The sequence below is a fragment of the Falco rusticolus genome, chromosome 9 (genome assembly GCF_015220075.1).
Source record: "Falco rusticolus isolate bFalRus1 chromosome 9, bFalRus1.pri, whole genome shotgun sequence".
NCBI lineage: Eukaryota > Metazoa > Chordata > Aves > Falconiformes > Falconidae > Falco > Falco rusticolus.
The window spans coordinates 8825188-8849508 of NC_051195.1; the positions used below are offsets into that span (position 1 = coordinate 8825188).

Below are 24321 nucleotides of genomic sequence, written 5' to 3' on the forward strand. Positions count from 1 at the left end.
TATTTTTGTCTGCTTTCCCTCACCCCATGGAGAAACTGTGGGATGGTTTACACACACACACAATTGTGGGGTCAAAACTGGAGCAACTAAACTTTCTTCCAGCTAGTGGGCATATCACATAATACTGCTCATACACATCATGAAAGCTAAAATTTAAAAATGGGCTAAAACCGACCTTGTTTTTCTTTCCAGCCTCTTTAACCACCACCTACACTGAGTAAGCTGAAGTCGCCAGCATACAGGATCGCACCTTCTGCATCCTGTGAGCAGCTGGTTCTACAGTATGCAAAGAGAGAAAGGAAAAAGGAAGGAGAGAGAAGGAAAAGAGAATAGGGACGCAGCAGCTGGACATCAAGAGGTCTGTGCTATGGTGCCGTAACAACAACAGAGATATTTATCACTGGAGCAGGCTCATGATGCACTATACTGTCCATGACCACTGTCTGCAGAGCTCCCGGACAGCTTATAATTGGCATCTATCCTCAGCCACAAAGCAAATACCAAGTTATTTTGAACTAGTTAAAACAAGAAGTCAACAACTAAAAAACTTCCACCATTTAACATCTTCCTGTACAACTCGGGATAAATAAAACCTTTTCTCTCCCTATTTATTTCTCTCCCTTTACTAAATATGTTCATAAATCCTCAGGCAAGGTCTACGCCTATCCCAATACCAGACATCCAGGCTGGTGCCTGTACTCTTTTCCTGCTCGGTGGCCTAAAGGGAGAAGTATTTTTGGTGCCACTCTTCCCGGAGCCAAGAGCAGCACTGCTGGAGGCAGCAGTACACCATCAGCTGCGGGAGCTGGTGCACACGCCAGATCTAGGCATGATCTTCCCTGAGCAGCTAGGGTGCTTGGGGAAAAAAAACCACTACCAAATGGATCTGGAGGGAATTTGGTATTTACTAGTGACTTGCTAACTCTAAAGGGTTTGCCTTTTATTTATTTATTTAAAATAAAGGAAGGGACGCAAAGTGAAATACCTCAGCCACTACTACCTGATTATAGGACAAGCCAGGGTAAAACACTTCCTTCAACAGAACCAAAAGAACTTTTCACCTTTCTTAAATCAGAATTAGGCCTTTCATCCTGGATCCCTCACATTCTTAACCAGAGTCTCAACTGAGTTTTGTTGTACCACAAAAACTAATGAGAACACAATATAGAAAAACCTGAAGATGCCATCAAAAAAACCCACCTGTCAGCCTTGGTCCACTCCACTTGCAACCAATAGGGTGTTAAAAAAAAAAAAGCTTCACCCAAGTTTCAGTCTTCAAGCTGGTGGTGCAGAGTAACCAAAATCAAATAAATAAGGAAAAATTCAGAGTCTGATTTACATCTCAGAGCAGCGTGAAAGTTATGCAGCCCAACAGTCCACATCATTCATTTGGACGTGTGAAATACCCTGTGGAGAGGTTTGAATCTTAAAGTAGTTCTCTCAAAGTAAAGGATGAAGTAGTGCATGATAAATGAACTTGTCAGGAATCCTTTTACAGCTATTCCAACTGGAAATAAGCGGCATTCTCAAGGAACAGCAGAAGAAAAATAGTTATGTCTGATATGCTTTGTCTCTAAGCCAGAAGAAACTAGTCTGAAAAGCCTATTTACAATTTTTAAGAGATGTATTAATACAAGGGGACAGGGAAGGATTCCTTGCAACTGCTGGGAACAAACTACACAGGAGAGAAAAAAAGATTGTTATTTACAGGAGAAAAAGAAAGGCCAACAGTAAGAATTGATATCATTGATGCTCTTAATTGCCTGACGAGGGAAGATACTACATTTTTTCTGAAGGGGTTTCAAAGTATGCTAGATCATAAAACAGAAATAAACATCCAGACACTGACACTACACTTGACAGAACAAGCTACAGTCTAAATTTAATATGAGCCCAAGAAAGATTTTTTTGTATAGACAATAGCCTTTTTTTTCTGTGACGTGAAGAATCCACTGTTCAGCATCTTATAAATCATTAGCCCTTCCTGTAAGATACAACATTTTGATCCGAAGTTTCCTGTTTTGGTTAAATTCAGTGGAATTACCCAGGTGAGGAAGGATGGCTTAGTCAGTGACTAAGGTTTTGACAAATAGTTCCTGTCGATAACTGTAACAAAAGAATAAGTGCTAGCACAGAACTTAATGTTTCAGCAAATTACTATACTTGCTAAACACAAGAACAGGCAAAAAGCCAACTTCTGGCCTCGGGCATGTATAAGGTTTCCCTCTGGAATCAGTATCAGCCGCTTTTGTGGATTTAAGGTGAAATGTGGTGCTGGCAGCAAAGCACCCTTTAAGCTATCACCCCTTTCTGCGAAACCTGCGTCTAGAAGAACTCTAGGTTCGAGCAGTTTTATCGATCGGGACACAGCTTGTAACGGCCCTAAAGGCTCCTCTTCCCTGAGCAACGCCATGGCTGTGTCTGGCCGTGAGGGGAACTCCGCTCTCCCCTCTCGAGGTTCATTTAAGAGCTGGCAGAGTGTGGAAAGAGGAACCCACGCCCACGTCCTCATTCGGCCCCCGACACCCACAAGCCCATCGCTCACGCGAGGCATGAGCAGCGCACCCCGCAGCACCCCTGCACGAGAGGCTCAGGCAGCTGTGTTACACCTGGCTGGCTCTGCAAACCTCTGAAACCTACAACCACCTTCTTCCGTGCTCCTCTGAACACTCAGCCGAGGTTTTCAATTTGGAGAGGAAGGACAATGGCTTTACCCCTTCTTTATTTCAAGCTAACCTGCCTGGTTACAAGGAGCGTGGTTATACTACAGCGTGCTGCATTTCCAGCTGCCGACACATTGCATCTTCCCGTGCTGAAGGCTGTCCCTCAGACAGCCGGTATATCTTTAAACATTTCCTTTAGTTTTGCAATGTACTTTTGTTACACATTAAACACACGTCGCATCTTATCAGCGGTACCTTCCGTAGCAGTCTCTTGTTTCCAGAGGAATAGGAGAGGCAGGAAAAATACCAAACATCAGCTAAAGCTGTGCAGACACAGTGCAAATCCAAGTCAGATTTTTCGTATTGCCGATTAAAAGTGATTAAATAACAGACATTAGTAAGAAACATTAAGATACCTCTTCTTCCATCAAGACACTGACACACGAGGCGCGTAGCTCTTGTAAACGCTAAGCAAAAGGTTTCCTCAGAAAAAGCAGTAGTTAATATATAGTTGATGGAGCTGCTGTCTATAGGCAGGGCAGCGTACGTATGGCGTGGTAATGATGCACATGTAAGTGTTCACCAGGGTTAAAAGCTGAGGAACAAATACTCTCTCAATAGGAAGCTAATGAGGATTTCATCCTTATTCTTCAAAGTTCTATTTTCAATATTACTATAAAGAAGTAGAAATCCTAATTGCTGTCAAAAAATCTGAGCTTATACAGTTACACACAATATAAAGGAAGAAATCTCACAGCATTAGTTTATGCTGTTGGGTACTGAATAGGTCAGTAATACATTAAATTACTAAGCCAAACTTCCCCTCTTGGCCAACAATCCTGAAGTTCTGTAAACACAAAGAATTTTTTAAGCTTTACTATTAATAGGTTACTCTTCATTGTGCTCTTCACGACAGAGAAGAGCAGGAAATTCTCCAAATGGTGACACAGCCCAAGGTGAGGGAAAGGCATCTGAGGTAACCAGGGCTCAAGTTATTATAATCCACCGAAATGGAACAGAAGTGAAACTGTCCTCCCCAGTTTTTAACCAAGCCTTTTATCTGCATGTAGGAAGCCAAACAAAGAACTCGAGATTTCCTGGGGTTTTTTCCATCAATTAAAGAGGATCTTTCTGTACAAATCCCTCCGCTTCATTCTGTTCTGGCCCGCCTAGAATTTTCTTCTATCCCATTTGTTACCCCATCCTATTTCTCCCCTTTTCTCCAGCCTCCCCTTTCCCGTCCAGTAACTTACCTTTTGGAGGGCCACTGCAGCAGCTGTGGTTTTCAGCCTCTTCCCCCTCATCTTCCTCACAGCAACACTACATTTTACTATTCTAATGTCTGGACTGTTATGGCAAGATTCATTGAAACACAACTATAATTGCATTGTAATTCAGGGCTAAGGTGTACTTCAGCCTCTAACTTCGAACCCGTACCTCTAGAGCTGCGTAACTTGCAACTGATCCTGGTCTATTAGCTGTATGGCCAAAGAAAAAGCAGGAGCATAAGAGAGAGTGAGTGCATAAAAAAGTATTGCAGGCAGACATTCCCAAGATATTTTAAAGTATGCAACAAATTATAACAATAATAATTACAATAATAAAACGTGTTGCAAAAGACTCACAGGAATAAAAACGGTTCTGCAAGAATTTCTCTAATAATCTGTGCACTCAAAAATAAATGAGATGCTGTATTTAGAAGAAAATTAACGTAAAATCAAGTATTTGACTGGAGATTTCACACTGTCACATTGACACAGACACACAAGTTGCGTGGAGGGCATCAGAGTGACCTGCGATATGAAACAATTACCTTGCAGGGTTTAATTATAGCATTCATCCAGCATATAAAAATAGGTCAGCCTCTGCCACCTGGATATGTCAACCAACTAGCCAGAAAAAGTGTAATTCACTCCAACCTGATAGACTTTAGAAACTTTTGTGTGGGCATTACGTGAAATAGCTACAGCAGGCGATAAATTCAGGGCTGTGTGGCACTTACTCTGTCAGGCGCTTTGAGCGCTGTCTACCGAGATTCCAACAATTCCTTTTTAACTTAATTTTTAACGCTTATTCTAATGTAGCTTGTTACTACACAGAGCTTTCTGGCAGGTGAGCCAAAGCGGTATAAAGTTTATTTCTCTGTGCCAAACTTGCAGTTTACGAAAGGGGCACAACTAAGTCTCCAGCAGGTTTGAAAGGACTAAAGCTTTTTATTCCCCAGATAGCATTACTGGTAGCTGCGTTCTCTATTTGCCTCATTTCTTAAGTTGAAAAGTCTAGAAAATTCTTCTTAATCATTTTCTCATTAGCTAGTAACATCTAGGAAGTTGTAGCAATGGCTGAAAGAACACAGATGAAAAACAGATGAAAGAGGAAAACTGATGCACCATAGCAGAGCAACCCATATGCCAAGAACAACGTATCAAACAAAAATTACTGGTACGCTGACTGATAAGGTGTGAAGCTATCTCAGGGTGAAGCCACCAAACAGTTCTGAGCCTGCTCCCTGAAACTGGGCAGCACAAATCCAGACCAGGTAACAACAACGTTCAACATTAGCTTTTTTGCTGAATAAACATGTGAAATGGCGCTGAAAGTGCAATGACAGCTGGAAATCGTATATTAATGCCATCTTCAGAGAAACCCAGGTTTGAATAACCATAAAAATGGTTCAGAATATTGCAAGATGAACTCTGAAGAGCATAAAAGACACGTATGGGTGTGAGGGAAGGTCACAACTGAACAAACCTGGAGAGCCAGGTCTCCAAGATTGCCAGAACTTCAACTGCAGAGTAAGAATCTGACTTACAAAGGGATAAAATAAACCCAGACTATCAGCATTTAATATCACTTTCAACACTAAAACTGTGTATTACTACCAATGATGAAACAGCCCATAAAAGCCTGTAGAGAAGCATCACCTGCTATTGCTCAGCAACACTTGGGGCGGGGGGGGGAGGGGCTGTCCTTTTATGAGAAAAAAATGTATTTAATGGGGATAAATTTAAACACTAATTTTTCCTGTAGCAATAGCAACAGATATTTTTCAAAATACTTGCTTGCTTATTAATGGGAAGCTAAGTGAAGGTGCAACCACCCAGTAAGACACTGCAGACAGGAAGGGAGGCGGCAGAGGGACACCCTCGTGACGCTGCGTTAACACACGGGCACCCCAGCACTTAGCCACCAGATCTCTCCCTGTATAGCAATAAAAATGCAAATGAAAAACAGGTTTCCCAGGAAGGCTCTGAATAGTACCAACTGAAAGGGAAGTACGTTAAGGCTAAAAATAAGCGTACCAACAACTTCTCTTGCTGTTTTTGATGCAGAAAAAATTCTTTGAAAGATCTAGGTTTATGCTAAAAACATTCCAAATTTTTTAAGAACACTTTTAGCATAAACGTTTTGCCAAAAATAAATAGATAAATATGATTTAAATAAAAAACAAAGTTGTTTTAACTTTGAAATTTTGAAGATCCTCTCTTCAGAAAAAAAAGATGTTTTCCTGAGTGAATCCTAATAACTCACAAAATAACATTTTGCATCTTTCATTGCTCTAGCAGCACAGATCTTGACATGATCATGACATTCCATTGCAGTTACTAATTTCATATTTTGACCAATCATTCCTACTATTTTAATTGAAGCTTCAAAGTCAGATCAACACTTACAGAACAAGCTCTTGAGTTTGACTGAGCCTTTGACAACATCAACAAATAGTGCTGTTTAATTACTATAGGATTCCTTGCCAGATATTTTAAATGAAAGTTTTCGGGGGGTTTTGCAAATGTTGGTTACATTTTAAATAGTCTTCTGTTGCCACTGCTATGCCTGTCAAAGTCCTAAGTATGTGTAACTGCTGACATGGCTATTGCAGAAGAACTCTGAATTACCCATGTTTATTTTCGTAACTCTCTTGCAATGGACACAACATGTAGTAAGTGCTTCCTGTGCTGGATTTTTTTTTTTTTTTTTTTTTTTTAACTCTTTCACTTTTTAAAAATTCAGTCTCTACAAGACATTGTCCAGTTCCACACCTTTCTGTACCTGGAGATGACTCTCTGTGAAACAGGTCTGCAAACAGACACAATGAAACACAAAGAGATCAAAGCAGTTCTCACAGAAATACACTGGAATTAAATAAGGAAGCATAGTTCACATTGTTTTAACTTGCTTCTAACTTTTCGAACAGACGCGCCTAGAGAGGTATTTTAACTCTTTTGCATCCTCTCCTTCCATATATGCCCATATAAATAATAATTGTTAAAAATTAAAAACTTTATTTTCCTCTTGCAGATGTTCAGTATATTTTACCAACCTACCCCAAACAATCTCTATTTTATTTTACACTTCCCTTTTTGCAGAACTCAGACTAGTGCCCCATTCACTCTAGTAAAACATTTCTTTGCATAGCAAATGCTTTCTTTTTTAATGTTTCTAACGCTAGTCAGAAGATGCATTGGGGTTTTTTTCAGAGAAAAATACTTCTGCACTTTCAGAGCATTTCTGAAAGAAAGTAAGTTTGGTTTGGGCGGGGATTTGATGTTGTTAGGCTTTTTTAAATTTCAGTCACACTGTGTACACCAACATTCAAATGCGACATGTAACAGGTCTCAATAGATGTTGTCACTACGACCTTTAGACACATCTCTTTTCCTCCTTATTTTTTTTTTTAAATACACCCTAGCACCCTTTTTAAAGTTTTTAAAAGCATTTAAACCACCAGCAAAATATGTTGAGCACAACCAGTGAATGTAACACTTCTGATGAGGTAAAACATCATCTGCACAAACTCCTGGAAAAAGCTGGTTCACTTCACTATAGGAACTGATTTTCTTTTTACAGAGAAGTAAAGTATGTTTGACTTACTATTGTTATCCTAGCTTAAAAAAAAAAACCCACATACACAAACCCAAAAAACCACTCCACACAACAAAAAACCCCACACCAACAAGACAGAGGCATAGTGTATTTTAATAAGCACTCCATAATACTAAAATAGTATATATTTATTACCAGCAACCTATTACTGTCAAGAAAATAAGGTTGCCTCTGAGGAAAAGTCACCCGTATCTGAAGGGTCAACACTGATGATGCTTTTAGGATGCAGACACTGAAATCTGCAGGTAGCAGTTCTGTGATTACACCACAGAAACCCTGACAGCATTCTAGAGCTTTCTACTAATAAAGAAAACACGTTCTAAAACCTATGAAAACCTGACCGTGTGCCACAGGGCTAGAGGAAAAGCTGTGTTTACCTCCACTTCAGCAATGGATCTACCAGATCAGGGAAGCATCTGCCCTCTATAGCTAATCCCAACCTCAATCTCCCCGCCATCGGGAGGAGAAGAGGGAGGGCTGCAAGAGGGACAAAGCTACTATTTCATGGTTAGCCAGGCTTTGCCTTTAAGACTGGCACAATTGGAGCCCCAGCTGCACAAAGACAGTGCCTTCTGCTAGACAGGGACTGTAAAAGCAGGATGGAGAAGAGCAATAATCAGAAAATTTCTGCAAGGTGGGACTCTCAGAAGTCTCACCTTTGGCCCAAAACTGGTACCTTTACCACTGACTTCAGGAAAACCCAAATTAGGTCAATGCTGTAGAACCCGAAGTGTCAACATGGAAAATTCTTTCACTAAATGTGCCTTCACCTTTTAACCATTATTTTTGTACTTTGAGTTTTTTCTACCCTCCTGACGTATGGCTGCTCCTTCTTCCTATTAGCAGATTACTGCAACTCCAGCAACGACAGAGCAAGTCACCTGGGGCTTGCCATACACATTTCTCAACTCTGATCAAACATTAACACAGGCCAGGCCCTTCCCACCGAGGGCACGGAATCGCAGGGAACAAACCACTTGGGTTTGTCCTGGCAGCGCACTGCGAAGGACAGGACATTGCCAATCTCCTCCACCATACGTGCTTTTGCAATTCCTAACAGACCAGTCTTTCCCAAGTATCTCAGAAGCAAAAACAAAGGAATATGCAATACGCCTTCGTCCTTCTGCGTTGGGTTACGGTAAAGCCACCACAAACTGAGGCTGAACGTCCTACAGCTACTAGGAATGCTGCTGGATGCTGGCCAAGGACGTGTCCCACAGGGCTGCTCTCTAATGGCAGCAACAGCGAGAACTATATTTCATTAACATCGGACATATCATCTGATGCATGGTCTCTTCGCCAGTCCCAAAAATCTATGTTTCCAGTTCTAACACATTATTTATAACAGAACAAGAAAGGTTTTCTTCAGTTGACGTTATTTGATTCTTGCGAGTTTTTCTTCATGACATTTACTCATTTTTAATTAGATACTTAAATGTTTTTCTATGGTTTGTCTGGCACCATCTCTCATGGGCAGTGGAGGGGGAAAAAAAAAAAAGGAAAGAGTAGTAAAGACAGTCCTTGCTTTTTCTTAACATCATTTCAATTTTGTTTCCGTAATACTTCTCAATTAATGAGTCAAACAGGAGCTCTAACTCCAAGCTAACTCACTGCACAGGTCCAAGGGTTGCTCCTAACAGTGACATTTAGAATTGTGAAGGGAATGCTGTCTTTTCAACTAGAATAACATAGGATTATTGTTTTTAAACCAACTTTGTCAGACAAAATAAATGGCTATTCCTCCCGCCTCTTCCAGAAATTGCCAAGAACCGCAGCTATTAAGGAGCTAACAGAGAAGGCATTATCCAAGGTCAGGAGATTGCTCTAGCAGATTTAAAAACCTGACTGTACGTAAGCTCTGCAGTCAAATAAAGAACCGCTGCCTGTACTAGACATGTATCTGTACAACTTCTCCAAAACAGAAGTTTTTCTTATTATGAAATATATGTCTCATCTACTTCTTACCCAGATTGTTTTTGCAAAAAAACGTTTAAAGAGGCACAGGAAGAATGAAGTTAATTCCAAACCCACTGCACTTATCTACATCTGAAGTAACGCTTTATTATTGTAGAGGATAGTTAACCATATATTTGGGCATCTTTTCAGAACCTCCTTCTTAACAACTTTGATTCCGCCAAGACTCCAGCATTTCTGCTAACCTTTTAACTAATGCTTTCAGAAGGTAAGAGGTACTGCTTAAAGACAAAATTTTGGTTCCTTGAAAGACACACAAGACAGGTATAGCCTGCATGGAGAATTTCTTACTTCAAGATGAAGGAGACTCAGTTCATAGTTTCTAGAACTTCCCCTGGCACATGGGTTTTGCAAAACCTATCTCAACCTTATTTCACTGATGATCACATGAACCATGTTCCTAATATTATTTCAATAAATAAATGTCCTATTCTTGCTCTTTCAATTTGCAAGATCCTCATTTCCAATAGCCTGTTCAACAGTTGGAACCCAAGAACATTCAACTCAAATGTAAGTTTCTCAGAAACATCAAAATAAACATTAAATGCACCATAATGTAAGCTTTCAATGGTATAAAAGCAGAAAAAACATGTTTTCCATCAGGGCCTCCAAAAACAAAAGGCAGAGGCTGGAATTACCACCTTTATCAACCGATGTTCAATAGGCATCAATCCCCAAAAGGTGAACTTGCCTGGGTAGGTGGAGCTGAACTTTAACATTTCTAGACAGCAGGACCCCACATCAACTAGGCAAGCAGCTCCCATCTTCCCACGATATCAGCCTGTCTGCTTTTCTCAGACAAATTTATATGATTTCTAAATTATAGAAAACAATCAACGACGGTCGTTACACCCCTTCATACAAACCTACAACTCAAGTCCGCACTCACGGAGGACAGCCTTCCATGGAAGCGAGACCAGAACATGCCACATAAGGAGGGATTGCTCTTCACCTGGTTTACGTTAACAGATCTTCAGCTTTTAACAGCAGGTTCTTAGCTCAAGTTTAACATAAAGAATCTCTAATCTTTGTGCAAAATGGAGAAATTTTACAGGAGGCAAAAGCAAGTTTCAGTGTGATTCTTGAAAACATACAAGAGACAGATATTACAGACATTATGAAAGAAAAGTTATAAATATTGGACAAATATCAGGTTTATATATATATATATATTTACACACACACAGTTTGAGGTTACAAATAGTAAGAGGGGTAGCAGCTCTTCCAAATCACACTGATGTCCATTAGAAATACAGTTCTGATCTAACAAGTTAAAGTGTGGATGAACAACATGCACAAAATGCATCCTATGCCCACTGTTTTGTCACCGAGTTAGTCACCAGCAATTCCTCCTGCAACGCGTCTGAAGTTTCCCACACTGTGGTTTATTTTCAGAGCTCTCTGAGTCATTGGGCCAGGAAGGAGACACTTCTGCGTACATTAGCTCCCTGAAAAAATGTCAAGTCACACTAAACAGTATTTACCATTACAAAGTACATGCTTCCCACTGGAACCCAAATACAGTTTCAGAGGGAGAAGCCAAGAGAAGGAGGAAAAAAAAAAGGGAAAAAGCCATCCCTCAACTCTAACCATGGCAAATTTAAATATGACAGCACAGATATTTGTGTTGCTATTTTGAATACAGCTCAATACATCCCTTTGTAGCATAATTTTCAGCAAATCCCAAAAGTACTAATTAAGCTATTTCATTTTTATTATCGTTCAGCTGACGCAAACTGGAAACTGGCACTTGGGCTAGATTGTACCACACCTTTGGCCGTGCTAAGTAATATCTTATCCCTGAACAGTTTCATTTAAAACAATTTGACTTAACGAGGTCTTAACAAGCATTAAAGTATCATTCAATAAACCTATGAGTGTGAAATGAAACCTTTAATTCGTATTTATGCTGGTTTCACCTGGCATTTCTAAATCTGCTGCAAGTCACATAAAAGTACCTTTATTCTTCTTGAGGAAAATCAAGCCATCCAGTAAGGTGGCTTTTTAGGTAGAGGTGTAACTTCAATAGGGAAGAGGTGATGACCATAGTAAGAGTGAATCGGAAGGTGCACAAGGAGCTTCCCCCACCCGATATCACAAGCCTTTATTCACTAACAGACCTAACAAGTCATTTGCTGGCATTCTGCAAACAGGTAGGAAAAAAAAAAATTTAAGTAGCAAGCTGGAGTTAATCACACAAGCTGCAGAACCCAACCACAGACTCACACTGGAATACTCAGAGAAAGCAGTCTATGCATCCACACCTGGACAACATTTTACAGGTGTCTCCAAGACCAAAAAAAAAAAAAGTGAAAAAAGCCACATCTGCAAAACTGTCCGTTCAAAACCTTGAATGCTGCATAAGAAAGTATTGCTCTCCTTATGCATTAGGAGAAAAAACAATTATTTCTCATCAATCCCTAACCAGATACAAGCCTGTACGTTTAGTTCCAATTTTACTTTTTATCAGCATTGTTTATTTATTTCAGCTTGTTTATAAACACCATTTTTGTTACTTACCACATTTAAATTTAAAGTTTAAAAGATTTTACCACTCTTTTGCTCCCAGGAAGAAACTGTGAGCTGATTCTTTTTAGAAGCAGGATAAATTAGCACCTAAGACAAAGGTGATTCAGTGTTCTTGCTTTCCCAAATATTAACTTGGTACACTATCAAAAAAACTCCATAATTCAGACAACATTCAAGATCACAGCTAAGTTTTAGTATTCTCATATAAGACAAAGTATCCTGAAATGTCAGCATTAATTTTTCCTGCAGCATCTCCATTCCCACCAGTCTACCATTCAAATACCAATCCAGTCTAAAACCAAAGACCTTTAAGGAAGAACCAAGCATCGCTACAAAAGTATCTCTGAAGCACATGATTTAATCCAACAGAGAAACCAGAGGATCTCTCCACTCACTGCTTTTCAGAGAGAAGCAGTCATAGCACTGATGAGTCATACTGGTTTATCAAAGGCGTTCCAGATCAGCCCATCTCATTTTTGGTAGGGCTTAAAGGATTTTGAGTAGGCAGTGGAATGCTTTATAGCACATACATATTAACCTAAACTAGCTTAAATTGACGTAAGTAAAGCTCAGCTGTCACACTGCTGGAAAACAGAACAGGAAAGAGTGATAAACAGTGGGAAGGACTTTCCTATCAGTATGCCAGCAAGACTAATGAAGAGAGAAAAAAAATATATCTATACGTATTAGCAGCATGTGTATCGGCATACTTTATAATAACACAACAAAAGCTCTAGGCATTCCAACTTAGCTGTAAGATTCAGAATAATTATACTGTACAGCTGTATTTTCCTTATACATTATTTATACCGAATTACTTTTCTTATATACGTTTTCATTAACAAGCTTTTAAACTTAATTCTTTGGGAGGAGAAGGGATGAATTCCTTGAATCTGTCCTTTGTGTTTGGGTGTCAAAGCTGAAAATAAAAATAAGATTTTCCACATGACATAAGGACAAAGTAAAACAAAACTATGAAGTTGCCAAGGTTAAAAAAAGAAATAACAACAATACACACCACCAACAAACAAAAGCCCAATCAGCAAGTCCAACTCAGCATTAGGATGACTCCAGGTCCCTTTCCACGACCAATTTCCTTGGACTATGATTCCTATTATGCTTTCCTGCTTATGACTCATTTACCTGGATGAGTCTATGCTCTAAATAAGGCTTTGCTGCTCTACAAATGTGTTCATCTCCTCCTTTCTAGAATTCTGCATATATTGTTACCATTGCTGCTCTGCATGCCATAATTAAGTCACACATTTCTAGCCCTCTGATTTCTTTAGGTAATGCCATATAAAGCCTCAGGAGGGTTCTGGACAGAGACAAAAGTCTTCACAGTACGTGCTGAAGACGTAGACAATCCAAAGCTTTGTCAAGAAGGATGACTCCAGCAAAATAATAGCTATTTTCTCTGTTGCATACTACAACTTTTTAATTAAAATATCTTTATTAAAATAAACAGCCCAAACCACACGAAGAGAAAAGGAAGCCCAGCCTTGCACATCATTGCGTAGTCAGTGGGACAACAGGACAATGAGAAAATGCATGGGTGACAGCCTCCCACCTCGGTCCCACTGACCCTTGAGATGCTTTGAGTCACCGGTGGGACCTCTGCAGTCCTGCCAGCCTCTGACAGGCTCCGTAAAGCTTGATAGTTATAAACTACCCGGAGGGGAACAAAAGGAGAAGGAGGCACAGACACAAGACACATCTGGGATGTGACGTGCAAGCTGGCTTCCACAGGCGGCAGCCAAACGGCTTAGGCTTGAAAAATTCTCTTGTTTTTTGGTACCAGTTACTGACGTCTCCCTCCAACATGACTATCAGGGAGGAGGAAGAAAAAGAAACCCAAACCAAAGTCCGCTGATGACATGATGAATAACAACGGGCACACAAAGCACACCAGATGTTTTCAAACCACGTTCCAAAGGCCATGTCTACCTATGGGAAACCCCGCAGAACAGATAACAAGATACAGGGAGCACCTGCCTTGCCTTTCCACCTTACAACCCATGACCTCTCCCACAAGCTGCGCGTTTTTATATTAATGCGAGCTAGACAAACCAAGGCTGCTTTGATACAGAAAGGACAACAGCTGTAGATCCCAAGGGGAGCACCGTCAGAGGTAAATGCTTCCACAGGTAAATGCGACAAATAAACTTCAGTGATAAATTTGCACAGACAGGGGGAGTGAAACCCTCATTACTGTATTCTTAGCAGCTGTCAATCCTTGTCAGCGATACAGTTTAACCTTACAAAAGAGGCTTCAAAACAATCTATTCTGCTGACTATCACAGCAATAATCAGGCGCAGACAGTACAGCTCCAAGCACAGGGGTTCCGACTGCAAAGACAAAAGGTGCTAAAACCAAAACAGCGGCTCCGGAGCGGATAGGCAAAGCCCAGAAGCTAGTTACATCATTCCAGGTCACGCATTTTCTAGAAAAGTTATTAGACTAACTAGCAATTCAATACTTACGTATACTTTAGCCCTGTCATTAAAAACACTCTGCTCTAGACTTGTTTAAAGAGCATTATCAGCATTATGGGTCTTTTTATACCTATTCTTACTACAAACTGCTATCCTATGTTATATTGGGCTGTATTATTTATTTTTTTTAATATGCAACTCTACTAAGTACTAAAACCAACAAAAAGTCATTCAATGTACGGAAAATACAATTTTTTTTTTTTCTTTTCATTGCAGGATGGTAGGACAGTTTATTCGGCACTGCATCCCAGTGCTTCAACACCACTATACTACAAGGTGCTCACAGAAAACTCTGTTTTCTTGAAGCTTATACAAAGTGCTGCCTATATAATCAGAATGATACGGAAAAATCAAAAGGTTGCTTGGGAAAATATCGCTCTACTAACCGAAAGGTCAAGCACAAACAGATAGCAACAGAGTAAATACTCTTCCATAGAACATCCTAGTAAGAGGGCCCTGCCCTGAACCAGAGGGAACAACTGTCTTGATGCTGTATCAGCGTTTTATTTGCTTTCCTTCCCACATCCGCATACTGCTCTGTGGTGACTAAGTCACACATTAAGCCACCATTTGTTTAAATTATTCCTGAAAGCAAAATACTCAAAAGAGAACATCAGCTCTTCAAAACACATACCTTACTGGAGTACTGCAATCCCCTGCATTGCCCAATCGGGTATCTTAAACTCAGAATTTCGATTCTGTGGGAAGTTCTACATACGTAGATATATTTATTATTTTTTTTAAATACAATTTTGTTTCATATTAAGCATGGGACAGAAGCTAGCACAAAGCTGGAAAGTAGACCTTGAGGCAGAGCTTCGAGCCCGGCAGGCTCCAGGGCTCCCAGCGCTGCGATAGGGATGCTGGCAGCACTGCAGCCCTCGGCCAGGACTCACAGCTGATGGAAACATGAAACACTTCAGAACCCTGCAGAGCTGACAAGAAAAAAAGGTATGTGTTTCCAAAAGTCACCCTGTCTTCCAGGGGATGCTCGTCAAGACAGACACATTTCAGTTTGGATAAAAAAGGTGTTTTGTGACAAAAAAAAGCACATTTCATTGGAGCACTCCTGCTGAGCTTTGTTCAAGGTAAGTTAATAGATTCATCAGAAGTAGCTTTAAAAAAAAAAAAAAAAAAACCACACACAAAACACACACAAACCACAACAAAAAAACACTACCCAGAACCATGTACCACATTCATTGCACAGAGCTGGGCTAGCACCCTGCTCATTCAGGTCCAGAAATACAAGTCATGCCAATTTACTCTTGGCAAGCACCAGGTCAGAAAACCCCTATGCATGCCTGTCATTTGACACAAATATTGTGCACTGGCCTCAAGTTGTACCGGGGGAGGGTTAGATGGGGCATTTGGGAAAAGGTCTTCACGGAAAGGGGGGTCAAGCATTGGAACAGGCTGCCTGGGGAGGTGGTGGAGTCATCATCACTGGAGGTGTTTGAAAAACACACCAATGTAGCGCTTTGGGACACGGGTTAGCGGTGGCCTTGGCAGTGCTGGGTTAACGGTTGGACTTCAGGACCTCAAAAGTCTTTTCCAACCTGAATGATCCTACGATTCTATTCCGTAAAGAAGAGTATTACTCCTGTTGGAACCACCACCGCACTTTGTGACAAGTGCTTCACTGCCCACTCCAAAGCACTGTGCCAGGGTCCCTGTGGCCTTCCACAAATTACATTTGCAACACTTCACCCAACTGGCACCGCACTTGCCACCGGGAGGCTAACCACCTCCGCCGGGGCTCACACCTTCAGGCACGGGATGTGCAAGGACAAAAAGTAATATTTTTGTTGCCGGTCGGTTGGGATTATATTTTTTTTTTTTTGAGGGGATGGGTTAATATAACATACATAAAGTATTATTTACCATGCTACTACATTCCTGTAGATCAGTAAACTCCACTGAATTTACACTGAAATTAGGTTTATACCAGACCCTGCTATGTGCCCTTGTCAAGTCTGCCAGGCACCGAGCAAACCTCCCTGACAGTTCTTCCACAAATTTTCCCGCAGCAGTGTCCTGCAGATGTCAAATCATTTCAAGTTATTACTAATCGATTTAAAAACATGATGTTGCAAAACAAAGCAACTATTTTTTCCTAATGATTTCCATAAATTCAAAAGATGACTCCCTGACCTTTCCTTACTTTTCCAAGCAGTGACTGTTTTCTTTGTTAGCCAAGATTTTACCCTGGGACAAACAACAATAAATAATATAAATATTTTAAATATATTTATTACTATAAAGGATATTTGTATATGCCTTAATATTTCCCATCCTGATAATATTGTATGTCCTAAGTTAACCTCATCTTTCCACTCTTGTTGCAGCTTTGTAAGAAAAAGTTTTCATACTGACTTGGCTTTTTTTTTTTTTTTTAATACATATCCTCACTAAGCAAGCCCTGACATATTTCTCACTTGAAATATAAGGTGTTATGTTCTATCTCCTTGCTTTGCCACCTGGCACTTTAGCCAGCAATCTATTTATGTTATTTTTCAAGCTCAAGATTTTTCCTTACAGCAACACAAGTAGTTAAACATGTCTCTTGTAAGAGCTGATACCTGCTGGGTTCTGAAATCTTAATGATAGTAAACAAACAAGCCTTTTTAGCATGCTGGAGAATATCAAAAGCCTGAGACTGTGTATCTCTTGCAGAAGGTAACAGGAAAAAACAAGAGTTGCCCAGAAGGGTGGCCCCGCTATCCTGGCACTGCCCGGAGCAGGGGAACCCCGTGTCCTCATGTCATCGATCTGGCATGCGCCTGCCCTTGTGCTACATGGGGCATCGGCAGAAGCCAGCAGAGCCCTCTAATTCCATTTCTGCCCAAGTTCTTTGCCAACTAGATAGGAAAAATTGAATTTAACCGATTTCAAACCCCATAGGCTACTAAGGAAAAAAAATAATCCACGCAGAGTATTACATATTCGGGTCATAACCATGACAGGTACTTGCTTGATAGCAGGAAGGCTAAGAAGCTCAGGGGGCAGAGGGGATGCCATACTACTGCCCTTTATTAGTGACAGCTGTTCAGCTCATACACTGTCTGCACTGTTATGATTTCAAACAGTTGCCCACAATTTCACTTTCATGATTTATTTTTCATAAAATTCAAATGCAGTGGGTTTAGACCCTGGCTGGTTGCGGGGTTGTATTTTTTTTTTAATGTTTTGGAGAGGTTATCTTTGTGGTTGTTTCATTTTCATGGGGTTTTTGTTGCTGTCTTTTTTGGTGGCGTGTTTTTTTTTTGTTGTTTTTTTTTTAATAAAATCAGGTGTTAGTGTCTGTTCTCTGCAGAACCAACTCTGATTAGAATATTTCAGTGCTTTGAATTTCCATGTTGAAGCAAATTTAAAACCCTCATTTTTTAAACCTGATTAGGTACTAGACTGAAAATTATATATATACACACACAGATCATGAATATAAGTTTATCCAAGAGAAAAAAAATCTAGGTTCATTTTCATGACTTCGCCTTCATTGGGACAGGCAACACAAAGGCTAACCTAACTTCTTCTGACCTGTTAACGAGACCTCCTTTTTTCCACACATGATGCATTCCATGCTAATTAAGCAGGAAAGTTAAGCCACACTCTGGGTAAGGCAGTCTGCTTGGCTTGAGAACAGGAGCTGCACTTCATCTCCTCTCCAATCAATAATCCATAAACCGGGGCTGAACGTGCAGGCTGCGTGCCAGCCAGCTGGAGCCCAGACCTCAGCGTCTCTAAGCCTTTCCTTTTCTTTCACAGTTCCATCAGCTCTGCCCAAAGGAAACATTTCAGATGAATAAAACAAAAACCCCCGTCTTTTAGTGCTTTACTTTGTCATTTATTCCCCCGCAGACCAACATTTTTCACAGGTAGCGAATGCCGGTTTTAATGAAGCCTGCAAAAAACCTGCATCAGGATGGGTGTTGCCCAGCCTTCCCATAGAAACAAACAAGTCTACTGTGCAATCTAATAATACACATCTCACCTTGTGTCAAATTTTAGGGGTTTAGCTGCAAAGCTATTAGATCTGTGGAGGTTTCTCTATTTGTAGACTTTCAGCTTTACAGGTCTTCTGTTAGGTATACAACGCACACTCGAGAGACTGCGGCATGCGAATTCCTGTGCCTTCAACTTCACATGGAATTTTTTTTTTTTTATTATTTACTTTTAAATTACCACTGTACAGCTACATTTTGAAAGTTCTCTTTTAAAAGATCACTTCAGCATTCTCTACTTTTAAACCCTGATATCCCTGAAGCTATTACAGTTGGCTTTAATTAACCACTCAGGTTAGTGAAACCTTTTCCAGGGGCCTCAGAATTTAAAGGCAGGTATGCAGAAGTAGTACCTCATTTTTTAATAAAGTCAACAAAAAAAAAAAGGGGGGGGGGGCCGGGACACATCCAAAAAAGCGGTAGAATTATACGGATAATGCCTACAGCCAAGAACAGAAGAGTGCAAGCTGTTGGTCTGGCAGGTTATCTAATACTAAGCACATAATATTTTGTTTTATGTAAAAGAGTCAATTCTTTTTTGGAATTCTATACTGTTGTTCCATTACAGTCATTCAGTTGCCTGAGTTAACATATTTATATACTTCAATTACGGATACATGTTGCCATGTACTTTTATTACATTTTTCAGGATTTCCTTCTAATTTTTCTCCCCCAGGGAGTTTCAAAAAAATAAATCACAATCTTTATTAAAGAAGATAGCACAGGGAGAGCAAAAATCTGTCCTAGCTATTTGGTACAGCTATAACTGGAAAAAAAAAAAAAAAAACAACTCAGAAAATTATTCTATTAAAAGCATAAGGACACTACAAAGTGCACATGTATATCTATAGCTCCTATATAAGCAAATCTCTTCAATACAAGATTTCTTTGGGAGGTGGAAGCACTAGATGTACACACACCACATTAGCTATCAACAGCCTGAATTGTAACCGATACTTCATTTTTTCAACTGACACTAAGATAAGAAAAGGAAAGACGGGGCAGGGAGCAGGCTGAGTAGGTTTAGTTTTAAATTTTTTATTTTATAAAGTGTTATTTCAGCTGCCATGGCAAAACTAAAGCTACCTTTGAATTTAAATTATTTGTCAGCTCCTGTGCTACAGTAAACATTGCATCTAAAAAAGAAAAGATTCATTTCAGGGTTATAAGTTCTCTCAGACCATTTTAGTGAACGGTATTTCTATTGCAAGGCATTTTAGTGAATAGTATTTCCATTGCGTTTCCATTTTTTGGAGGGATTCTTGCGTTCAGGTTTGCCCATGCACCCCAATTAAGTAAAATCTACACACAAGTAAGGTGGCTTGCAGATTTGTGATCCACCACAGTAAGATACACACTTCACGCCACTAGCAAAGCAGCTACATGGTATCATTTAAATTTTTTAAGTGTATCCTAGTACTACAAATCAATTTTTAAATGAAAATACAAAAAAAAAAAAAAAGACATGGAAGGGGAATGCATGAATATTCTTCTGCTTTTGGGCTTGTGAGGTACCAACAGGATTCATGAAACTTATCTTTTCCATGCAACTCATCTGCTGACTGCTCTGGCATTCCCGCCTCTTAACAGTGATTTTAGGCTTATCTGTCATTACTCAAATTTTAACTTTGGAAATAAACTGTCATTTAGTAAATAACTAGATTATTATCCAGGTTTCTAGAAAAGTCCTCCCATGAGTTACTTCCAGGCTTCCCCCAACCCCCTCCAGCCATGACCCAAACCACGGTGCTCCCAAGGAAGAGAGGAGACCCCCAGCATTGCCATCACCTTGCGCTGTGTCTCCATAACTCTCTCTTTCTACAGAGCTTTGGACTCACCCATTAATCTAATGGGGGATGTCATACACATGGAGGGCAGCATCATCGCCTCTCCATCCATATTCAGTCAGATGACCCCCAAAACGGCATTAAAGATATACCTGTGTATGTTAACAAAAAAAAAAAAAGGCCAATTCCTGCTGTAATTATGAAAAATTTAAAAAAAACCAAACCCCTAAATGTTTATCCTACAAGGAAAACTGAAAAATAAATTTAATTTTCAATTAAAATAAGTTTTACACAAGAAGTAATTTATAAAAAAAAATAAAAAGTCTTTTTTTTTTTTTTTTTTTTGGCAAAGAGAAACATTTTAAAATGAAGTCACACACCTCCCATCACAAGCTCAAGCTGGGACTGAACATTTCCATTTTCAGTTGAAGTCCTGGTGGGGTCAGGAAACGAGGGATCTCCCTGTTTTCTCAGATCTCAAAATGCGCTGCTGATATTTAAAGCCCCACTGAGGACTGCACCCAAGAGGGATGTTTTGGATTTTAAAAGACAGGCACAGCAGTACACACGTCTCCATGGGCAAACAGCTACGCCTGTCAACATCTGCCGCAGTAAACTTGGCTGTGGGTAAGGAGGTCCACAGATGCGCTTGCCACTGAACGGCTTTAATTTACATCCTAATTCATAAGGCACAACACAAGAATGAAAATCAAGGCAGAGGGACGGTATTACAGCTAGGAGAAGAGATCAGGTTTTACATTTTTCCAATTGAGTTCACGCTCACAGTTCTAAAACACTTGCCACCAAACAAGTCATACATACTGCTGGCAGACAGACCTTGCCTTTGGGACATGACTTCTATTTTTAATTTCTAGGGCATTGTTCTATCCAGTGTGCAGGCAAGGAGAGGGAAATTCCTTAAACGAAAAATCTACCAAAGACTAAAGCCATTCAGCATTAAAGTGATTTCTGGTTGTAGCGAAGAGGCAACACATTTTGTTAAGGAATAACTCAACTGCCTGCACAAGAGCTGGAAGCAGTCATCTGGTTTTGCAAACCCACCCATCACACCAAACTCAACTCACTGTATTTCACACAGCAGCATAGTGATGCAATTTTACTGCTGCGGTGGTATGGTGTGTAATATCTGGACCATAACTGTACATGATGCAGCACCTATTTGGAATAGCGTGGCCACAGTAGTGACTGAAGAAATACTGCACTGCCTCTCCAAGACCACCCGAAACATACCCAGCACAAGCATACCTGGCTGGGGGAGAGCAAATCCCCCGTCAACGGAGCGGACCCAAGGTGGAACAATGGTTTGCAAGGCTTCGCTCGCTGATCAACTATTTATTTCAGAATACTAAGAAACTCTATGCTGGGACAGTAAGATGCATGCTCTTTTCCCCCTCCATGGCTCAACCCCTGTTGCTCTCCCTGCCACCATTTGTACTTTAGAAGAGATGCTGAGATCCAGTGCAAAAGAAAACAAAATAATCCATTACTTTAAATTACCACCATTTTATTGAAAGAAAAACATGTGGCTTCACCAAACGATGCTCCACAGCATACAGAGAATGTTTTGTCCTCCCTGGGGGTGGGCACAGCCCCCCACCCGGGTGAGAGGCAGCCGCAGGTACGTGTGGTCATAGACCGCTCGCTCCTGGCAAGCTGGGAGCCGCTTCCCAGCACGGCAAGGGCAGCTTCACCTTGCAGGAAAGCTCCTGCCATTCCCTTCAGCCCAATGATCTGAAGCCGCCTTCTCACCACAAACAAGCTGTGAAATATTTCTTTAAAAGAAGTTTCCAGATCCAAGTGGCATTTCAGGAGCAGCCAGATGCTGGGAGGAAAATAACTACACCTGTGACACGGATACAGCCAGAGTCCAATGCAACTCCAAGGGAATCTCAAGTCCAAAGCAATCATTTTGTCATCCTGTTTTCACACTTAACATACCTATAAAAAAAAAATCTAAAAAAATAAACTTTGTTCCTTTACAAGGAAGACAGAGCTTCTTATATTTTAATTTATTAGGAGAGTATTTTTTCCTTTGCCAAATTAAAGGCTATGTAACAAAGCTTCAAACGAAAATCAGAGTAATGTTTTGTTATCTGCTGTAAATAACAAATGATCTACTACCTCAGAGCCTTCAGTGAACACTGGTCTACTAAATCTTAGGCAAAGAGCCAAATTCTGGATTTGTGAATATGCATGTGCCTCTCACCGACTTCAGTGTAAGCCACGTGAATGAATCCGAAAGCTGAAGTTGGCTCTAATTCATGTTTTAAGCCTAATGAACTGGTAATAATCAAATTATTTGCTCCATTTTTGCCTTGTATTTTTAATAAAGTATTAACAGCAAGGTTCGGTAAAATAAATAGAGCACAAACAGAAATTCCCAATACACAGCTCCTCACTGACCTTGAGTATCTTTGCTAACGTCAAAGGACCAGACAAACTTTGGACAAACAGAAACCACAAGAATTTAGGTTATTGATCTTTTTTCATTTACATCTTCTGTTCTGTGCTGGATATAATTTGAGATGTATACTTATTGCATGTAAGAATAAGGTAAGTAACACAAACCCATTCACTTGGCTTCAGCTGAGTTCAGTTTTACTTACTACATAGAAACATGTACTAGAGGAGTGTCCTACCAGCAAAAATAACCACAGCAGAACAGTGAGAGTGACTGACAGACAGTAAAAATAGTAGGGAGAGTAGGGGAAAAAAAAAAAAAAAAAAAAAAGCAGCACATGAGGGTCAGATGAAACAAGAGCAACCCAACCAGTGCAAGAAGCAAAACAGCAGGTACCAGATGCAAGTCAGTTATCCGAACGGACATGGAACTGGACTCCTCACCATGTTAGTGTGTCACAGTGTGACTGCCTTAAGTGTGCTGTAGGTCCTTTCTATACGTACACACATGCTTACACACACTTATTCAACAGGACAGTTAAACTGCTAGAGGCTGCCACAGAAACCAGTTATAAGCACAGGACCGGGAGGACTCCTGTGGTGCAGGCTGTGGTTTGAACTAGACCTGGAAGGACAAAGCCCACCTGTATTCTTCTTAAAGCAAATATCCTACCTGTATTTCATTATATAGTTTCAGGAAGAGTCAATCATGTGGCTTATCAAGTCTACCATGCTTGTTGTTTGATAAACTAGATTAATAACATCTGATGTATTGCAACTTCTGTAATAAACCTGCCAAACTGCTGCACTACTGCCATCCACATTCATCCCAATGGGTAGCTTCAAATCACTACCATTGATTTCCAAATAAATATATTTTAAAATCGCTCTCCATTTAACATCCCCTCGAGGAAGTTCTGGCCCATATAAACACAATCATTCCTGATTAATTTATAGAAACTAATTTAATTGAATAAGTAATGAGAGTTTCTTTTCCCAGTTGGGTAGGAAGAGTAAAACAAAACATGCGTGTGTCCCTTGAGAAGATGCAATAAAATGAAAATATTTATAAGCTGGGGACTTCCCGTTTTGGTGTATGCAGTGGAAAAGAATATTTCAAGAACTGTTGCACCCTCATATTTCTTGCGTAACACTAGGACAGCTCTGCAGGTGACATGGCTATTAGAAGAAAATGTTTCAATAGAGATCAGGAGGACAGGATCCAGAATCAGTTCAACCTTTTGAGACAGAATGGCATCACCTTTTCTTGACAGCAAAACCACAACAGTGTAATATTGACCAATTGGCATATTCCTCACCGGCACCAAAGGCCGTTGGGTTTCCTTTTACTGACCCAAGGCTCCCAAGAAATTACAAAGAGCTTGTACAACATGCATGGCGAGCGGTCTCTGCCTTGCTTTTAACAGTACTTCACAGCTGAGGCAAACAGCACTGAACCGAGATCTGGCAGCTTCCATGGATTCTCCTTCACGACTACAGTCATGAAAGTGAACTTGCCAGAAATTGCTAAAAAGATTAAAACGGCTGAAGCAAAGTTTCAGT

The 24321-nt window shown here is 40.3% G+C and overlaps 1 protein-coding gene across 28 annotated transcripts in view; it reads right to left on the reverse strand.

Moving 5' to 3' along the window:
* KCNMA1 (potassium calcium-activated channel subfamily M alpha 1) overlaps positions 1-24321 on the reverse strand; it is a 506074-nt gene that overhangs the window by 438854 nt on the left and 42899 nt on the right. The window lies entirely within an intron of this gene.